General features: G+C 38.3%; 1 long non-coding RNA gene across 1 annotated transcript in view; it reads right to left on the minus strand.

Moving 5' to 3' along the window:
• The window catches only part of LOC122475772, a 91,408-nt gene extending 69,913 nt beyond the window's left edge, over nt 1-21,495 (minus strand). The window contains exons 1-2 of the long non-coding RNA XR_006295303.1: nt 21,392-21,495; nt 20,733-20,849 (exon numbers count right to left, since the gene is read on the minus strand). This is a non-coding gene — a long non-coding RNA (uncharacterized LOC122475772). The remainder of the gene's footprint in view (nt 1-20,732; nt 20,850-21,391) is intronic.
• Nucleotides 21,496-21,589: the final 94 nt, after the last annotated feature.

A 21,589-nucleotide genomic window follows, 5' to 3' on the forward strand; every position in this document is an offset into this window, starting at 1 on the left:
AAGTTGGGAGCAAATGAAGATTCACCTGTTGAAGATGAAGAAAAAACAACAACATAATTTAGAGCCAGCTTTGATAACTATTCTTCTAGGCCTTCCTTAGTTGCATCTTCATATTTCTACTATACAGAACTTTTTGGATTTTATGGTTTATTCAAAGCCATTTTCTTAAATTCTTACAATTCCTTTTCTTAAATAGAGATTCTTAAATGTATCCCTTGTGAGTTCAGAAAGCCGCTGCTTATGTTCAGTTGATCAAGGCCTATCCTCTAACTACACTGGTCAGCTATAAATAACATGGCATATATTTCATTCATTTCCTTTCAAAAGTAAAAGATCTTTATATGACATATTTCTCATACTATATCTTTCATTTCTTAAAAAGAAAATCAGTGTTAATTTTGAATTTATTTTGAAGTCTTTTTTTTTTATTTGAGAGAGAGATTGAGCACTGAGTATAGAGCCCAACGGAGGGTTTGATCCCACAACCCTGGGATCACGACCTGAGCAAAAATCCAGAGTTGGACACTCAACCAACTGAGCCACACACGTTCCCCAGTGTTTAATTCACCTTGGATCCTTCAAAGTGCCAATCATGATATTTTTCACAGAGCAGATGCTCAAAACATATACTGAATGAGTGAATGAATGTGCAAGAGGAGAGCAGTACCTTTCTAAAACCCAGAAGAGCTTTCCCAAAATGTAATCTGTGGACCATTTGAATCATTTGCTCTTTTGAGGACTTATTTAAATGTACTTTATTGGGCTCCACTTCAAACCTATTGAATCTCTCATTAATAAGCTCACCAAGAGATTGTGGGCATGCAACATTTGGGAACCACTGACCAAAAGCAATGTCGATGTAGTCATTTGACAGTAAGGATCTTAGTGTAGTGGTACAGGGTTAGGGACCAACTGAAATAGTGACTGTAATAATGGTTATAATGTATTGAGTACTTGTGACATGCCAGGTTTTGTTTAAAGCATGTTTTATATAAGTGTATTTATTTAATCTTCATATGAATCCTTATTTATTAGGTACCATCAACAGGTCCATTTTACTGATAAGATAACGGAGGCACAAAAAAGGGTAAGTAACTTGCCCATGATCACACAATGAGTAAATGGTAGAGCCTGGATTCAAACCCAGGCAATGCGGTTCTCAAGTCCACACACTTAACCAGTAGATTAAACTGCCTGACAGGAGAAGGTGGGGAGAACAAAGTTCTAAGGAGTTCAAGGGAGAAAGAGATCACTGTGTTGCCAGAAAAAGAAGTCTTCTATCAGAGAAAAAATTAATGATGTGCTTCTGTGACTGCGAGCTATTGAAACCCTCTGTGAAGATATGATTTGATGGCCTTTTCTTGAAGAGCAGTTGCTTAGCTATTCACATACCCAATACACTCCAATCACCAATGTCATTCTTGGGAGTTGATGGCCCCGGCCGATCTTAGTATGAGCTGTCACCCAGGGGACCTGGGTTCTCAGTGTGGGGAAAGTTTAAGAGGTATAGGGAAGTTCAGACAAAAGACCGGATATCTAAGTGGAATTAAAGATTCCATGTAGGGTATAAATAGAAGTGTAATTTTAGAAAAACATAAATTAATAGGGTGCCTAGGTGGCTCAGTTGGTTGCGCGTCTGACTTTGGCTCAGGTCATGATCTCACGGTTTTTGGGTTCAGGCCCTGCATCAGGCTCTGTGCTGACAGCTCAGAGCCTGGAGCCTGCTTCAGATTCTGTGTCTCCCCCTCTCTCTGCGCCTCCCTGCTCATGCTCTGTCTCTCTTTGTCTCTCAAAAATAAATAAACATAAAAAAAAAGAAAAACATGAATTAATATATTCTTCACTGTGGACACATTGAAAGTGAGAGCAAAGAATTTCTTGTATGCCTTGATGTTGGCCCAGGTTATATGAGATTTATCAAAATGAAAGGAATATGGAAATATTTCTCCAGACCAAGTCATTTCTCATGCAGTTTCCTGGAGGCTGGGAAAAGTCCCTGACTTGAGTCCCTGACTTGGGTTTAGGGTAGTTGTACAGCCAGAGGAGGTGCTGACAGGCTCTTCACACCTCAGTCCTCTCTGACAAGGAAAGGCTAAGACCCATTCACTTTCTTTTCTGCTCTGGTTGCAATTGTCATCAACAAGAGGGATATAATGCCAAATATGCACTTCTGAGGCAGCTTCACGGTGCTCTGTTTCCTTTCCATGAGATATGAGGAACTTTGATCTCGGTAGACAAGGGGAACAGGTATAGAAGAGAACTAAGACCCAGAATTATCTGTGTTGAGATGGACATACGCTTCTAGTCATCAAGCATTTTTTGAATGCCTACTATACGCGGGCATAATGTTAGTCTCCAGTAGGAGCATTTCCTGCAAGTGATGTGGAAAAGTATCTAATAGGGCAAGAAGTAATGGGAATAAGCCAGATTCTGCTCACTAGATCTGGTGAACAAACACAAGAAAGCACATAAAATAGATCATTCTTCTGAGGGATGCCCTTGGACACTGATTAGAGTCCCATGGTAAGGTTTTTAAAAAGAAAGAGAAAAAGTATTCTTTTTCCCTCAACAAGGTACGATTTTTTTTTTTTGAGGGAGAGATAGACAGAGAGCAGGGGAGGGTCACAGGGAAAGGGAGAGAAAGAATCTCAAGCAGGCTTCACGCCCAGTGTGGAGCCCAATGTGGGGCTCCATCTCACAATCGTGAGATCATGACATGAGCCAAAATCAAGAGTCAGGTGCTCAACAAACTGAGCCACCCAGGCGTCCCTAGGATGTTTTTTTTAAACCAAATACTAAACATAAACTTGACAAAGGGGAAAGGTCTTTGAAAAATATGCACCAAAAAGTAGCTTTCAGCATGAATACTTCAATATAACTCAGCATGCATTCAAAATGAAATGTGAATTATTCATTATCAAGGAAGTTCAAAGCCCTTCAACTGAATTTGTTTGACCTGTTTGGCAGCAAAATAAATGTGACGGGTGGTCGGGTTCAGGCACCTGTCCGAATCCAATCACACTACATTTTCTTTTTTTTTTTTTAATGTTTATTTATTTTTGAGACAGAGAGAGACAGAGCATGAACGGGGGAGGGTCAGAGAGAGAGGGTGACACAGAATCTGAAGCAGGCTCCGGGCTCTGAGCTGTCAGCACAGAGCCCGACGCGGGGCTTGAACTCACGGACGGTGAGATCATGACCTGAGCTGAAGTTGGATGCTTAACCAACTGAGCCGCCCAGGCGCCCCAACATTTTCACAGTATCAACATTTAAAAGCCCCACTCATGTTGCATCAACAATAGCACATGGGACCATCTCCTGAACATATGGCAACCAACACGTTACACAAACACGTTAGTTCCACAAGTTAGACTGTAGCTTTCCAGAAAATACAAGCCCAGCAAATGAAGAAGGGATTTGCATGTTGTGACCCAGAGCTCTACCACTTGAAATATATCACATGGGCTTCAGGAGTTAGGATGCATCTCGTTAACAGTTAGTACACTTTGCAAAGGCATGGACATCATTTCCCAGCTCAAATGGCAGAGAAGAGGCTAAAACACAGGTTTTCTGACTTTTAAATCAGTATATTTTCTATTACACTGGATGCTTGCCAGTTCAGTTTTCCATATCACTAAAGGCTGCTTACAGAGTTACCGCACATCGACCCCAACTTTTTTCCTCCTCTCCTTTAATATATAAAGTGTGCCCTCTAGGTCAAGGTAACCTAGATTTGAGTGCACAACTCTGCCATTAACTCTGTGTTCCCAAATAAGTCACCTGAGTTCCCTCAAATCCATTTTTTTCTAACTTGTAACTATATTGACTAAGTTGAAGGGGTTTTGAAAGGATTGTATGAAGATTCTTGAAAATTGCAAGCACCATGCAAGTATGTTAGTATCAATAACAATAATCATCTTTCTGAGGTTAAGGATCATAGACATACTTGTCCAACTGAAGTATCCTGTGTACAGTGGTAATAACTAGACATTATTAAACACTTGCTAGGCATTGGGCACTGTTCTAAACGTTTGTGTAAACTGATTTAATCTTTATCATATCTTTACCAAAGCCTATGAAAGAGTTGCTATTACTATTCCCATTCTACATACAGATATCTGAGGCTCAGAGAGGTCACTAGAGGAACTGAGATTCTAGGCCCAGAGACCCCACTTCATGGTCAGTAATGCATATAATGTATGATATAATTAATAGCAATGTAGCAGTAGTCAGCAAACCCTCACTCTGTGTCTGGTTTCAGAGACCTCATAGACAGAGCCTGGAACCAAACACATACTCGTGAAACACTCTGCTAAACTCATTGATGAGCAGCATGTTCTGTCACAAGTCTCTGAACCCGCCCGCCCCCCCTCCCCCGACAGATGTGTATGAACCTCAGGGAGAAAACACATTTTGTACAGGTGTAATGGGCCATTAGTGGTATCCATTAAGAAACAAATGCTATCCTCAAATAAATAGTTAATGTGGTTTGTTCTGCTCTTGCTTTACCCTTTCTGTGGTCTATTAGGTTTTGATATCAAAATATAACTTGCTGATTACTTTCCCATGAATATAAGAGGAGATGTGGCAAGATTGATGCAAGGCCATGAAGACTACTGTGGGTCTATCCAATAATTCTGCCATGTCACACAAGACCCAAGGAATGGCTCTACTGGCAGATCCTTTCCTTTGCCATCTGCTGAGGCCCCACATTTTTGGCCAGCCAGCAGGCACTCACCCTCTGTAGCTGGTCTGGGTAACAACTTTTAAGGTGTGAAACAATGCAAGCCTGAGACATTAGCGTTACCACCTGTAGCGGGTTGAATATTGTCCTTCTGGTATCTTTATTTGGAAATAGGATCTATGAAGATGTAATTAATTAAACATTCTGAGATGAAATTATCCTGGATTTAGAGTGGACATGAAATCCAATGAAGGGCGGTCCTTACCAAAGAAAAGAGAGGAAGATTTGGGCACAGAGACACCCAGGCACAGAGGAGACAGAGATACAGGCAAGGATGCCATGGGAAGATAGAGGCAGAGATTGGAGTGATGCAGAACAAATCAAGAAACACCAAGGATCACCAGGGCCATCAGGAGCTGTAAGATTCACAGAACAATTCTTCCCTAGACCCTTGGTAGGGGGGATGGCTCCCACTTTGATTTCAGACTTATGGCCGTCAAATTTGCGAGACAATAAATTTTGTCTTTTTAAGCAACCCAGTTTGTGGTGATTTGTTACAGTGGCCTTAGGGAATTAGGGCACCTCTCCTACTGCTTATTCTATAAAGAATTAGAAAAAGGCATTTCAATGACCTTAGAGTTCACTAAAGAATCAGAGATGCTAAATAAAGAACTAAGTTTAAAATTCTGTAAATCATACTCTGCGGAAAAAATTATGCTAATCATACTTCACATACAGAAAACACAAGCCGTTACTGGCAACATTTATTTTCACTTTTGATGGTCCAATAATGAGAACAAAATCTACTTACAGTCGAGAGACTTTTTTCCCTTGTGTAGCATACTTGTACATAATTATAAAACAGCATGCTCTTAAAAAAATATGTTCTACAAAAATAAACCTAAAGGAGATATTTTAGAAAAAAATTAATTCCAAGAATATAATGAAACACTGTCATATTTCTGCCATCAAACAACTATTTCAAGAAATATTTTCATTACTTTTGGTTACTACTGATCTATCTAGCCCTGTTTTAAATCTATTACACAGTAAAGTTCATTTAAAATATTCACTAATCCACATTTTTCCACAACCTAAACCATCAAAGATGATTTTTTTTAAACATATTTTAACTGGGTCCATTTATGCACTTTGGACTATTTTGTCCTGGATTATTACCCAAATGAAACATAGACGAGACCCCAAATTTTCACTTATTAGGAAAAAAAAGCCTGTAAAAATTTTACGCTTTGCAATCAAAGGTAGTGCTCCCAGCACGGTGCCTGCTACCCATGTGCAGCTGTGAATGAAAAAGTTCAAGGTGTGATTAAAAGGTCTTTTTCATATTATCCTCCCTTAAAGGTTTTTTAATTGGAACACAGCCATCATTAACAGAGCCTGTTCACCAGAAGTCTTTGCTCTAAGTGACGACAGGAGCCACCCAACTTCTGCTTCTTCTTGCCAGGTTGATGCCTGCTACTGACGTCTCTCAACAGTGTACCCACTCTGTCCCATGTCAGTTTTAATAAAGAAAGCAACATGAAAATAACTCTGTTTGTAAGCTTTTGACAGCCCGCGGCTTCATCAGAAATTTGGTTTTTCACGGCACAAACAGGAAGCATTGGGTGGATCTGCTCTCTCCTCTGTACAAATACCTCTCTCTCTCTCTCTCCCATCCTCACTCTGGCCCTCCTTTCCAGTTTCTCCACATCCCTCAGTAGCAGGATTGTGTTCTGGTGGCCTGGCCTGAAAACTTTAATGCTTCCTTCTGTGTGTTCCCTGCATCTAATGTGTCGTCAAAACTGAAACTGTGTCCATTTGTGTCACCGCTCTCAGATTTCCAGCTCTCAGATTTCCCATTTCCTGTCACCTGAGTGACACCCTTGGGCACAGACTCCTCCCTGCTGGAATCCCTCACATAGTCTCCTTCCACATAAATATTCCTGAAACATGAGTTTCTTCATGGCATTCCCCTGCTTACTATTTTGTTTGGGTTGCCAACTGTCCACTAGATAAAAGCACTAGTCCCACAATAAGTTTTCAGACCCCTCTACAATGTCGCTCAATTTATGTATCCATCTTTCTTGTAAACTCCAATAGAGCTACTGTTCCAGACAGGTCAGTATCCATACTGCTTCCTTTCTAGCTGTACCTCTTCCTTCTCCAGGCCTCACGGTTACTGTTTCAGCCTGTCCCAGGTTCCCCTTCGACTGTGGGCACAGAATGTCACTCCTCTTACCCAGTGTTAAAACTACCAACTCTTAAAGTCCTGCTCAGTCCTACTTCCTCAGGGAGTCTTCTTACACTACTCTACATAATAATATTCCACCTCTGAAATAATTAACCCCATCCTTTTTGTATACGTAACTTTCTCCCCTTCCTTTTCTCACATTTCCTCATGCTCAACTAAATTGGCTCAAAGACTGGGTTGGAGACCTGCAGGCTTTTTCCTCTCCTTATTTCTCCATCTATCTGCCCTTTCTGGACTTCTTTCCTTGCTCAGCCTATATGGTGTCACATCCTCATCAATATAATCAATAGTCCTGTCTCACCTTGACCTTCAGCCTTGCTATCTCTAATACTGATTAATAACTTGTTTATTTCTTCTGTTTCTTTTCTGTAGCTACTGGTACAAATTTGATGATGATGCAGATTAGCTCCTTTGAACTTTCTACATGCATGTATGGCTATTTAGTAATTCTTCCCCAATCTAATTCAGCTTCCTTTTTCTTTAAGCATTTATGGAGTTTCTTAAGTGCTTAACCTCTTCCCTATTCCTTTCATTCTTAGCAAATGGCCATTAGAAGGTATAATCTTGTTCAGTGTCACTATCACCACATTCACATTTTTTTGTTTATGTATTTATTTTGAGAGAGAGAGAGAACATGGGGAAGAGGCAGAGAGAGAGGGAGAGAGAAAATTCCAAGCAGGCTCCTCGCTGTCAGCACAGATCCCAACGTGGGGCTCGATCCCATGAACCATGAGATCATGACCTGAGATGAAACTAAGAGTCAGATGCTTAACTGACTGAACCACCCAGGTGCCCTCATCACATTCAGATTTGCCTAGATTTCTTTCGGGTCTTAGAGGAAGAGTGCCCCTATTCTCCAGGGCTCCCATTCCCTCCCCTTCCATCGTTTGGAGTTCCATTGTTCTAGTTCACCATTTCCCTTGGCTTCTTCTGTCAATTCATAACATGCTCAAAGCATCCCCATATTTTTAAGTGTCCTTTTTCTTTCCACCCTGTGCCCTTCTTGGCTTTACAAGTAAATTTGTTCAAGGAATAGCCATGTTCACTTTTTTACTCTCCATTCCCAAGCTGAGCCACTGCAATCTGACTCATACTCCACCGCTCTACCGAAACTGCTCTCAAAAACAAGCATATGTACACGATGGAATACTATCAAGCCACAAAAAAAAAAAAAAAAAAAAAAAAGGAATCCTGCTATTTGCAACCACATGGATGGACCTTGAGGGCATTATGCAAAGTGAAATAAGTCAGCCAGAGAAAGACAAATACTGCATGATCTCACTTATAAGTGGAATCTAAAAACAAACAAACTCATAGAAAAGCAGATTAGATTTGTGATTACCAGGGGTGGGGAATGGGGGAATTGGATGAAGGCTATCGAAAGGAGCAAACTTCCAGTTATAAGATAAATTAGTAGTGGGGATGTAATGCATGACATGATGCCTATAGATAACACTGCTGTATGGTATATTTAAAAGTTCCTAAGAGAGTAAATCCTAAAAGTTCTCATCACAAGAAAAAAGGGGGGATTTTTTTTGTACCTATATGAGATGATGGCTATTAACCAAACTTACTGTGGCAATCATTTCACAATAGATGTAAGTCAAGCCATTAGGCTGTATGCTTTAAACTTACACATTGCTGTACATCAATTGTATCTCAATAAAACTAAAAGAAAAAGAAAACCAAAAACATTGCTAGTCACCCCCCTGCTACCTGCCAAATCCAATAGTCTTATTTCATCCTCAGATAGCCCCTCACAGTTGTTTACCTACATTCTTGTTTTCATGACCACCTCCATGCTTCTTTCTACCTTCATGATTCCTCCTGATGGTTTTTCGCTGATCGCTCTTCCTTGGCCTAGCCTCTAAATGTCGGTCTTTTACAAAATTATTCCTACGTCCTCTTTCTTCCTATTACCACTTTTCTCTCAAAATGGTTTCTTTGCTTCCTCTGGATTTATCACAGGATAAGTCCTATGATTTATCTGATTTCTATACACTGATGATTCTAAAAATTTACTTCCACCCCCAATCTAAACTTCAGACATTTCTAGCAGTCACCAAATTTCTGCTGACATCTCAAATAGCTGGCAAGAAGTTGAACTCATTGTTTTCATTTGACACTTGCTCCTTCCTCTATATTCTTTATCTTTGTTAATAGCTGCATAGAACACTTGGAGATAGTCATTTGAGACTATTTCATATACTGCACATCCAGGTCTAGTGGGTAACCAGGTCTTAACCCATTCTACCTTTCCAATATGCCCTCATCCCCATCCTGACAACCTAAATTCAGGTGATTCTTGTATTTCCCTAGTCCATTGACAAAGACTTCTTACGAGTCCCTTTATAAGGAGTCCCTCCCTCTTTCAATCTACTCAATATGTCAGCCCTAAAATTATTTCTATGTTGCCAGAGCTACCTTCTTACATACATGACCATGTCACTTCTCTATTAAACAAAAAAAAAAATTAACTCTGATCTGAAATATGTTTTAAAAACTAGCCTGTCTTTTGTCTTCCAAAGGTAAAATAAGGTCTACATATAAAGTCTGGTTGAGAAGCCCAGTGTGTAACTTTTGCCCATGTGGTTTTTATTTGAGAGACGGTTCCCATTTTCTTCTATTGTTCAAAGGACCAGGTGCTATCTGTGAAACCAATTCTTCCTCTTTCCAGATGCAATTCCCTCTGCTCCAAAAAGGGTCTCTCCTCATCAGTGGTTACATACCAGCCTGACTGGCCTGCTGTGGCAGTTCAGTTGTATCTCACAGCCATGGTTAAAAGATGGAATTTGGGCGTCAGTAGGCTCTCTTAAAGATGCTTCATTTATTTCTACAGAAAAGTCCTTTCACTTGACAATAAAATTAATGTCACTTTTAAAATGCTCTCTGCAATGTCCAGGGTCCTGGCTTCCCATCTGGAATAAGATTATAAGGATTAAAGGAACTGACCTAATTGAAGATGGCCCTGGATTTTCAGGATTATTTTTGAAGATTTACAATTGTTGGTTTGCCTTTTACATGTGCAAACAAAACCATCAAGCCAATTAAAGCTGCTTCCAGTTTTCTCTGACAGCTCAAGAAGGTTCTTATTCACTGTCAGTGCCAGGCTGGGCATCGTGCAAGTCTTAACACATGGATCTCCCCTCCCACCATGGCTGGAAGAATCAAGCATTTTTTTTTTTTTCAAACCGTTGTTTAAGATTTGTAAAGGCTCTTCTGGCTTCCAACGTAAAGCATTACTTAGAAGACTGAAAGCCTGATTCAGGCTTTCTGATTTTTAAGCCTGTGTTGATTTTTAAGCCTTTCGCACAACATAAATATCAAGAGCTTTATCTGAGTTTACTTGTACTGTCTCACTCAAGATGGATCTTAAAAATGCTTTAAGAATCTTCCCCTGGTTTGTCATGTGTTAGGGTGTGTGTGAGAGCAGGAAAGAAGAAGCCAAGGATTAAGTTTGTTTATCTTAAAATTTTTAGCTTGTAGTCAATCACTTCATTTTAATGTGCTGCATCATCCCACAGTAATTGTTTTAACCCATTTCTGCCTTTCTGTGAAATCAGTTTACTTTGTTCTTTTGAAATTGCTCTTGAGAAAATGAGGGACATAAAGATGGGGGGCAATTGTACAAATAATTACATCAAAATCCAACTACTGAAGTAGAGTTTGAGCTTGCATTTTTCTCTACTGGCTCACCATTTCGAGCGTATTTGTCATGGAAGGCCCTGAGCTATCTATATTTTGCAGGATAGAAAAATACTTGGATTAAATGGGTCAATCAGATGATTAACTAATTAATTAACCTTCTGCTTCACTTCTCCTCTGACCTATCACTCTCCTCTGATCAGGGGAGCCAAACATGATATACTGATAGTCATTTTCATAAGACCTTATTCCATGTTATAGAAGTTTTGTGGAAACAAAAATCATAAAACTATAATGTCCTCTTAAAAAAAAAAAGACACCCTCCCCCACCTTAAAGAAAAGCTATAAATTTAGGCCAATATAAACTTGTCAGTGTTCTCCCTCTCGGTTTCACACCAGGGCGTGGTGCTACACAGCTGGGGAGCTGAGCTAATAAGTGTTGAAAAATGAAAAATGCTGCTTTATGGCATCACATAAACTGGCAAAAAGATTACTTTTACCTCCACCCCACTTTCGACAAACAAATGCCAAAATGGAGATGCTGTAAGAATAAGACTTTATGGGATTGGACCCATGGGGCAAACAGAATTGTCTTGTGGGATTTTCTTTTTATTGAATACTATATGTAATAAGAAGTGGCCTAACATTTATAAAATCTAATCACTTTTTGTTCCTTTTTGAACCTCAAAGGGGTCATTTCTAGGAAAGCTGTTGGAAACACTGCATAATGATCTATTTATCCAGTAGTGAAACAGGATTATCCCTTTTACAAGGAGACTGAGCTTTCCCCAACAGTATAAATACCGTAATATGAATGTACAGATTGAGCATTTTGAGGAACATCACATTCAATAAGTACTTATTTACTTATTTATTTATTTTTAAATGTTTATTTTTTTGAGAGAGAGAGAGACAGAGCATGAACAGGGGAGAGGCAGAGAGAGAGAGGGGAACATAGGATCCGAAGCAGACCCCAGGCTCTGAGCTGTCAGCACAGAGTCCAATGCAGGGCTTGAACTCATGAACCGTGAGATCATGACCTGAGCTGAAGTTGGATGCTTAACCAACTGAGCCACCCAGGTGCCCCATTATTAAATAACTATAATAAAGTTTAAAGAGTAATGTTAAGTGCTCTTCGGTAATTTACATTAAATAATATAATCAGAATCCAGTTGTTTTTCTTGGGCTGGTTTGTTTCCTAGCTGATGACCATTTACTCTCACTCACTCATCACTCACTTGCTATTCATTCAACACTCAATCACTAAACATCTATTGCAAATTTACCATTTCCAAGTCACATAGGTCTATTAAATCATGAAAACTCTGCCATTACAGTGAATATCCTAAATTTATCATGAGAAGAAATCCCTTTATTCAGGGCCTAAAAGTCAACTTGGTAGAGACAGAACAAGGTAAGTAAAAAAAGAGAGACAACAGGGTACCTTGTCAGGAACATTCTTTCCCTATAGAGAAACATATTGAACTTCAGTGAAAACAGGAGGAGAGAGCAGCTCAAGGCCTGATCTTCAGGCTTCTAGGTGTTAAGAGTCCAGTGGCTGGGAATTTCTGCTTGTAATATTTAAGGAGCAGTGGTTGTCTGTTCTGCTATGCCTTCCTGATTTTCCATACCTAGAAACATTCTCTCTCCTCTGACCTTGCTAAAATTTTACCTATAACCTTTTTATAATAGTTATTAGTATTTACCTTATAAGTATCCACCTTTTGTCTCTCTACTAAATGTGAGCTCCTTAAGGGTAGGACCAATGTCTTATGTATCTTTAATTTACCAACAGTATTTAGCATAGTACATTATACATAAGCAAATACAGCACCAAATAATATTTATTGTAGTCATAAGTAAAGAAAATTGAGAAAACAAAAAGGCATGCTTAACGTTTGGGAGAAGTCCCATTTCAGTTGATTAATAAATAATAGGGTGAAACGAGGGAATTCTGATTGCAGCTTTTAAAATGTGCAATTACGTGAAGAAGCCACAGAAAAGTGACCTTCTTCAAATCCCCAAAAGCATTTCAGTATATTTTGTAGCATAAATTTAAGACTACAATTACATGAGCTAAGTCATATTACCATTTTTTTGTTCCATAATATAATATAATGCATCACTGGAGTCTTTTCCTCACAAACAAATGCAAATTCTGCAAATGGCAGATGGTTTTCAAGAATGAATCTATTCCCCTGTCATTATTACTGCTGAATTACTAGTCAGTTTACAATTACATACACCAAAATGGTAAGAATAAGAAGGATTTTGGTTAACTACAGTGGGTTCTAACTACTGTCTAGCAAATGGCTATAAAATATATCTTTTTTCCTCATCATCCTGCTGCTATATACTCTGAGCTACAGAAAGGAAAATATAAGTTCTTTAAGAATACAAAACTGTCAATCTATCAGTTCTATTAGCATTTTATCTAATTTGGCTGAGTTTAATGAAAAGTTTCTACTACCAATCCTAAGGTAATAGGTACTAAGATTTTGGTATCTGATTGAACTTTCAGGATAACTAAATATGGGAAGGCAGTTCACCACATCTCCAGGTCACATCTAGGAAGGTAGCATTGATTCTGATTTCACTGTGGAAGAGAGATTATTAGTTTTGTTTGTTTGTTTGTTTTGTTTTTTTTAAGATTTGGACTGTTCAGATTTGGAAAGTGGTCAAGTTTGGACAATTTTACATTAACATGAGACATCTGGATATGTGAGTAATCACTGATTTTGTATCACTGACAATGAGATTTTTTTCATCCACTTGAATTCAAATGATGGTCACTGCAGTAAAACTTTGGGCTAGGCACAAAACACCCAAAAGGCTTACACGAGCTTAAAGTAAATCAACTGCAAACAGCAGGACCTGACAGAAGTGCTCATAGAGCTGCAAGGAAGCCCTTCTTCAAACAACGTGGGAGGTGGGCAAGAAACTTCAGCAGAAAAACTTGGAATGTAGTAATGTGGAATGTGGTGACATCGTTTGAGGAAAGGATTTAGTCAGCCACAGGTCAAAAAAGACAATAATTATAAACAATGACAACCTCTGAGAACAATAGCCATACCCACAAATTAAAGTTCTCTCTTCAAAGGACTTCATTTTAGGCTTCAGAGCCCAAAATAATTCCCATGATTAGCATAATCTTTGAACGTAAAGAATGCTCTTTCTTTTCTACCTTGTGATATAATTTAAAAGAAAAAAAATGGTTCTTTACACTATTTGTGTGTCCTTGTTTTCCTTTTGGAGCCCATACAAATCTTTTAATGAAATCCCTAGAGAAGCATCTTGGATTGACCTTACTGTAAAGATCTCAGAGATCTGTGGAACAGTTAAGAAATGGTTGCTGTTGGGGCACCTTGGTGGTTCAGTCAGTTAAGTGCCCAAATCTTACTTTCAGCTCAGGTCATGATCTCAGAGTTTGTGAGTTCGAGTCCCACATTGGTCTCTGTGCAGAGCTGCTTGGGGTTCTTCTCTCTCTCTCTCTCTTCCTCCCTCCCTCCCTCCCTCCCTCCCCCTGTCTCTGTATCTCTCTCTCTCCCTCAAAATAAATAAGTAAACTTAAAAAAAAAGATTGCTGTTGAGTACAAAGAATATGGCTGAGATTTTTTTTTTTTTAGAGAGAGAGAGAGCACATGTGCACAAGCAGGGGAGAGGAGCAGAGGGACAAAGAGAGAGAGAGAGAGAGAGAGAGAGAGAGAGAGAGAGAGAGAGAGAGATTGAGAGAATCTTAAGTAGGCTCAGCTCAGAGCCTGATTCGGGGCTCGATCCCAGGAACCTGGGATCACTGAGCCAAAATCAAGAGTTGGATGCTCAACTGACTGAGTTACCCAGGCGCCTCAGTGAACTTTTAATATCACACTCTGTATTTTCCTTCTCCTTCTTTCCTTACTCAGAAATGAACAAGTCTCCTTAGTGATGTTACGAGAGAAACTTGGTGCTTTACAAAGCACAACTTGGAAAAAATGTAAGCACCTTTTGTTTATAGCCAGCACCATGGGTCAAAATCAAAATTGTGTCCTGTGTGAACTGAAATAGTCAAGAGATTTCACTTGCTGTGCATTTTTATGTCTTCCGGAAGCTTGCTTTAAGACAAAGAACATATTTGTTGATACTTCAGTCTTTGCTGTGGTCTACTGAACGTCTTAAGACAATAATGACATTGGAGTCTATGTCTATGTGTGTGTGTGTGTGTGTGTGTGTATCAAAGGAGAATGGGATTTGCCTTCTCTACTTCCATTTTAGCATGTCTTCTCTGAATAAGCAACAAATTGATGGTAATTACTTCCCCGAGTGGCTTCCAGATTTTAACCATGTGACTAAACAGAACTCCTCTCTGAGGAAACTGGCAAGAGAGGGGAAACTGTTAGTATATGCAGTGATTTTAATAACTATGAAACACACTTTTTTGTCTATCAGTTCTACTTGCATGATGTAAAACACCTACATTAGGATACTTTTTTGTGCAGAAGGGACAGATTTAAATCTGTATGGCATATGTGGATCTATTCTTTTGTTACAAAAAAGAAGAAATAAGTAGATGAAAGCTGATTACTATTTATATTTTAATGCTTTACTTTTTTTATTTTAGATTTTAAGTCTTATATCCATGCTTTATAGAAAGGGATATACATTCTTATAGTCTGTTAAGTATGGCAAGCCCTTTTAACGTTTTACATAGTCTAGGTAAAAATTGGCTTAAATTGTTTTCAGCTAACATTGAACATTGATGCATTTTACATATCTTTTGTGTGAAGAAAAATAAATAATTCACACTTCTGCAAGTGAAGGTATGTACTATTTCTGACTTTCTTAAAATTATATTATTATTAGAAGTGTCAGCAGGCTTCATGGGTGGCATTTCTCACTGAGAAGCAAGACATGAGTCAATATTTTTATTAGAGTCAACCCACTTGTCTTCATAAACAAAATATTATTAATGTTTTTCCATTTAGACTTCAATGCTAGTAAGAAGAATATACAAATTGCTAGAAGAGAGAAATAAACCACCGTGATAAACAGGTTTTCAAAGACCGCCATGGGCGCAAATTGATGCAAGAAGTTGAGATTGTTAATTAAAGTTCCAAAAGCTGATGTTTAATGTTTTTTAAAAATGTAAAGTATTGAGTAGATTGCTCAGTCATCATGTACTTTTCCTATTGACACAGCTGTAGTTAATGAGATTTTTGAACATCCTCTGTCTATCATGCATTCTATAATGACCATGTAAATATAAACTAGTGGAGAATATGGGAAAAGAATTAAGTGAAAATTCTTTTACAAACACACCCATACATGCATATGCACGTGCACACACATGCATGCACACACACACACACGCACACCCTTTCAGCCTTGCCTTCAAGTGAGAAAATAATTGCAAAGAACTTAGCCCAGGGGCCACATTAAGTGGAGGCTCTTTATTTTTGTTAATACTGTTTTTAGGACCATAGTTTAGAGTGGGAAGTGGGAAAGACAGAAAAGTAAATGGTCAGTTGTGCAAATGCTACTTTTGTGGTGGCTGTGCTTACTGGAGGAGCAGGTGTAAAGGGCATTTGGGCTCAATGAAGACAAATCAAAGGAGGAGAAGATAGACTTAAGTTTTGGCAGGTAAGTAGGCAAGTAAAGGATGGGAGAGGGGAAAGTTACTCCTGGCCAAATGGGCAAAGGCACAGGGGCAAGAGGCAGCACAGCACATCTGGAGAATTCCTGGAGTTCAACATGATGAAGAAACAGAGCAGGAGGCTGGTTGTCGCTGGAAATAAACAGGGAACTGAACAGTTTTTTGAAAACTGGTTTTGTAAAGTCAAACCTTATATCAGATATCAAAAATATCTTTAAGAAACAATTCTGGGAAGAATCCTTTCATACAGTCTAGGCACTGGGAATATAATGATAAAAAAAATCCAGTTTGGCTTCAAGAAGATCAAAGAAATAGACACTCACTGAAATATAAATTATACCATATTTAATTTATCTTGGAAATTTAGACTTTGAGATGCATATCATACTATGATATATATACATATACAGATATACATCTATGCATCTATATATGCATATATAGATGCATATATAAAATGAGGCATTCCTATAAAAATGACCCCATTTGCTTGTTTCCAGGCTTGGATTTGCAAGAATTATCCTAAAGGACAGTGTTTTCTAAATAGGATAACTTTACTTCAAGAGTATGTAAGGCAAGACAATTCTTTGGAATGTAGAAAGAAAATATTAAAGCTTGTTGATATCTTGTTTTTATCCCACACTTTTAAATTTCTACTTTTGTTTATGTTTTGTGTCTGTATAGTTCATTCATATAATTTATAAATAAATAAATATGCACATATAAAATATGATAAAAAAGCTTTTTACTGATAGGGCATACATTGGAAATATTTTGGAGACAATTACCATATACTATACAAGTTAATTATTATTTTTCTCCTACCCACTAAACTGGATGACAAGGTAGCTAACACCAGGTAAACATAATTGTTTTGGTTTCATTGAGGGTATAAAGAAAAGGGGCATCTAAAAGCCTTGTTTAGGAGTGCCTGATTGGCTCAGGTGATTAACTGCCCGACTTCGGCCAGGTCATAATCTCATGGTTCATGAATTTGAGCCTGCGTTGGGCTCTGTGCTGACAGCTCAGAGCCTGGAGCCTGCTTCAGATTCTGTGTCTCCCTCTCTCTCTGCCCCTCTGCCACTTATGCTCTGTCCCTCTCTCTCAAAAAATGAATAAACACTTAAAAAAAAAATTGTAAAGCCTTTTTTGTTGGGAATTTGAATGAACCTGTGGCCATTAATCATACGTGATGTTGCTTTCAAAAACATACAAGCAAGAAGGAGGGTCACACCTGAGATCCATACATTTGTAGGGAATCCTTTAGTGAGTTCGCAATACCTCTAAAGTGCATTCAAAATGGTGTGTGTGTGTGTGCGTGTGTGTGTCTGTGTGTGTGTGTGCACGTGCATTGGTGTCCCTTTCTTTTGAAATGGTCCTTAACTTTAGCTGAATCTTAAAGGACACCATGAACATACCCTTACCATCCTCACCATCACTGAATTAATAGACTTACCATACAACAACATCCTTTCTTCGTGGGCTGGCTGACTGTAGTGCTCCAATCACACATGCCACATTTTAAGCAACTGGCTTTCCTGGATTATGGCTCTTTGTTTGCCTTGTCCTTTATGACCTAGCTCTTCTTTTCACTCAGTGTCATGTCAGTTTTGTCTGATTCCCACCACAAGATTTCTTGATAATGGGTTTTATTTTTTTCAAAGAATTCTGCTTCCTAAGGGAAGGTGGAAACCAGTCCTAATACTGTGATCCTGGCCCTGGCTTTGTTTCCTCCAAGTCTTGGCCCATCCACCCCTAGCTCTTCCTGGAGACTCCCAATATGGCCAATGACATTATGGCAGGTGTTGGAAGGAGTGTAGAATTTCACCCTTTATTCACTCTTTTTTCCTCTAAATATAACTCAATTAAAAGCATAATTTAATTCCAACATGTAATATTTACAATTCTTTTGTGGGTATTTCAGGAGAATACAAAGATCAATAAAACAGTTCTTGCCCTTAAGAAATTGAAACTTACTAGACCACAGGGTTAGCAGGATAAGTATTCAAACTTAGGTTTCTTACCTCAAATCTACTGCACCTTCCACCACAGAACACTCATAACTTTGTCTACAATCAGTTTAGAATTGTGTGTGGGTTTTCAGGTTTTCAACACAGAATATATATATATATATATATATATATATATATATATATATATCCTTAACATAGTCCACTTTGGAATAAATTGCATTTACTTTTTACATGGAAAGACTGATTTTGTATTATCTGATTATCTTTTTAAAAGATTCTTTTTAACTCTTTTTTTGCCTTTACTGGCCTTTACTAAACAACAAGAAAAAGTAGGAAGGGAGAGTAAGGTTGCTAAGTCAGTCTGTCATACAAGGAAGGAGGAAAATGATAATTGCTGATCTTTCTGATACTACTAAATAGGAGTTTGTGCAGTACAATTAAGAGTTTTGAGCCATAATTTTATGAGCAGAATTAAATAGAAGAGGTACATGTATAAAAATAGCAAGTGTTCCATATTTAAACTTTCATGATCCTAGAATCATAGAACTGGTAAGCTTATCAAGCCCTACTCCCTGATTTCACAGTTAGAGAAACACATTAAAGAGATTAAATGGCCTGTTTAATGTCACCTTGTTATTCCTAAAGCTGGAAGAACTCCTTAGTACCATTTCAATATTCTTTTCATTGTATACTGTTACGATTACATATATAGTTCATCTTCTCTTAACTGAATGTATCAGGATATAGATGTTCAGACTGTATTGATAGGGAAATTACTCTTTTTGCTTCACTTCCCTGTCTATGTAATAGATGTATGGAATCCAACAGTCCCCTCAGCAAATGGGAGAGTTTGAAGATTTAACCTTCAATGCCCTCAGGGAAACAGGATCTGGTTAGGAGTTGCTAATAGTTATTGTTCTGAATTTGAAGAGCTCTCAAGGTCTACTGAAGGAGAACAAAGAATGGATTCTAGAGTACACAGGCAATATGAAGATCAATGGAGGGACCCCAAGACTACTATAAGGACTTGGAGAAAGTTGATTAAGAAATATTTCCAGAGAGTAGCTTGGGAATATGAGAACTGGTCAGGGGAGGTGTTCAAAAGGGAGAAAATCCCTTTACTAAATAAGAGTCATATGGCAATGCAAATCACATGTTCCGGTGTCCAGGCGTTTATACTGACCACCCAGCCTATGTTCAAAGGAGGGACTTCCACAGTCCTCACCCTGGGCCTGCACACTGTTTTGGTGGGAATTACTTTGACTGTTAATAGTAAAGCCGAAGTGACAAATACCCATGCTCCAAAACCAAAACTGCATTTAGCCTATATTTGAGTGATTCATGGGTCCACCTTCCCAGTGCTGCCTCAGCCCAGCTCACAATGCCTCAGGTGACCCATCTATTCTAAAAAGACCCCATCTATGCCGTGCATATCTAGTAGGACTCGTGGGATGAAGTAGGGGGACTCCTCTCACCTGTACCTAAAAGGACTGTATCTAGAATGACAAATGCAAGTTGAAGCTCCCAAGAACTGAGGAGATGGCTATATTAAAGTTTATAAACTCATATAACTATTCCTTTCTAAGTTTAGTTTTACTGTTTTAGAAGATATTTATAAGATACTTAAGTTTTTTCTACTTTTTCTTCCATAAATGGATACAAAGGACCTTACTTGGTTAATTCACAAAATTTAACAAATTATCTACCACTGGGCCATTTCGTTTAACGTGTATGTATTATTTACGTTCATGTATTTCTCTGTCCCTTTAAATAATTCAACAGATAAAAAATGGAGGGGATACAACTTGATGCTCAAGATTGAGGAAAACAAGATGCGTAACTGTGCATTGTCTGCATGACTAATGTGAGCTTAACTGTAATCGTTTGAAAGTATCTAATATATTACTCTCAATGACTAATCTTGCAACCATTTTTTTAAAGCCAGCAAGTGTGCCCTAAAGAACTTCAAAGCTCACAGGAGGAGAGCAAACTAAATTCCGACCTTGCCATTTATATCTTTAGATTTCAGAAGATGTTGAAACCCTACAAAAAGGGAGATTATTTTTTGTTTTTATTTCGTTTACTAGATTTTCTTAGTTTAGACACTGAAGTTACCAAAAACAGGGTACATCAAATATAATGGGCAAATAGACTGTCTGAGAGCAAATGAGTAACAACAAAAAATTAAGAGCTACACAAAGAGTAAAAGAATGCCTGAATAAAAATCTTCGAGGGAGAACTTTTTCCCCAAGTTCAATAGGGCAAAAGATCCACCATAAAAGAAGCAAACAACCATCCTGAAACTTAATTACATTTCAAAGTAATGCAGTTACATGAAAGGAACAAAACGTTTTTGTTCAATAGTTTGCCTACCAGATGGCATTTCTAAATATAGTAATCTAAAACCTTCTGTTTGTTCTATAAATAAAGATGAAAGGAATAGCAATAATATCTAAGCATTTAAATCACTGGGAATAAAAGAGCACTTTGATTGGGTTTAGAAAAAATCTAGTTTATTCTAACAATGATCCCGAATCTGGGAAGACTCACGTTCTAGGTGAAACTCAGAATCCCAGCCTTCCGGTATTGCTCTTCCGTCTGCTCAAAATGGTTTTCATTCACATTAAGGAACAAACCAGGAACTAATACCAGGAGACCTGGGGAAATCTGAAAACATAAGAACTCCTAATCAGTAGAGACTCTAAAGGGCTACCGTCCAAATACCAGAAGTATTTTGGGGCTTGTGTGTTGGGGGTGGGGGAGGGTTTTTTGTTTTTGAATTAAAATAGCTGGGGTATATCCTGTCTTATTTTTGTGAGCTAATGTGTAAATGTGTAACGGTTAAGGACCTGGACTTTGGAGTCAGGCCTAATACGTGAGCCCAGGCTTTATGGATAACTGGCAGTATGCTCTTAAGCCGGGTCTTGACTTCTTTGAGCTTCACTGGCAGAAACAGATAGCAATAGTACAGACTTTTATGGGAATTTAGTTATGACAGCACTGGGCACCCTACTAAGTCCCAATGAATTTTGGCTGTTTAGTATCACTGTTAACAATAGTGATATAGCTATATTACATTAGCTATATTAGCTGTATTACTTTAGCAAATAATTACGCTCCTGATTTTCTGCTATCTCGAAGAACACGGTGATGTGCAGCCAGGTTCTCTGGCAGTAATAGAGTTCTAAGAGTAGAACTCAACGCCTTACCTGGCACATCTCCAAGTGGTTTCTCCCAGTGTAACACTGCCCTCTTCTCACTTTGCTCTTCAAAGTTATTGAGAATTCATGTGGGGAAGGCAGGCCTGAAGACAGAAGTATTTTTTTATTTTTTTTTTAATTTATTTTTTTTTAATTTTTTTTTCAACATTTATTTATTTTTGGGACAGAGAGAGACAGAGCATGAAC

The sequence above is a fragment of the Prionailurus bengalensis genome, chromosome E4, assembly GCF_016509475.1.
Source record: "Prionailurus bengalensis isolate Pbe53 chromosome E4, Fcat_Pben_1.1_paternal_pri, whole genome shotgun sequence".
NCBI classification, from domain to species: domain Eukaryota; kingdom Metazoa; phylum Chordata; class Mammalia; order Carnivora; family Felidae; genus Prionailurus; species Prionailurus bengalensis.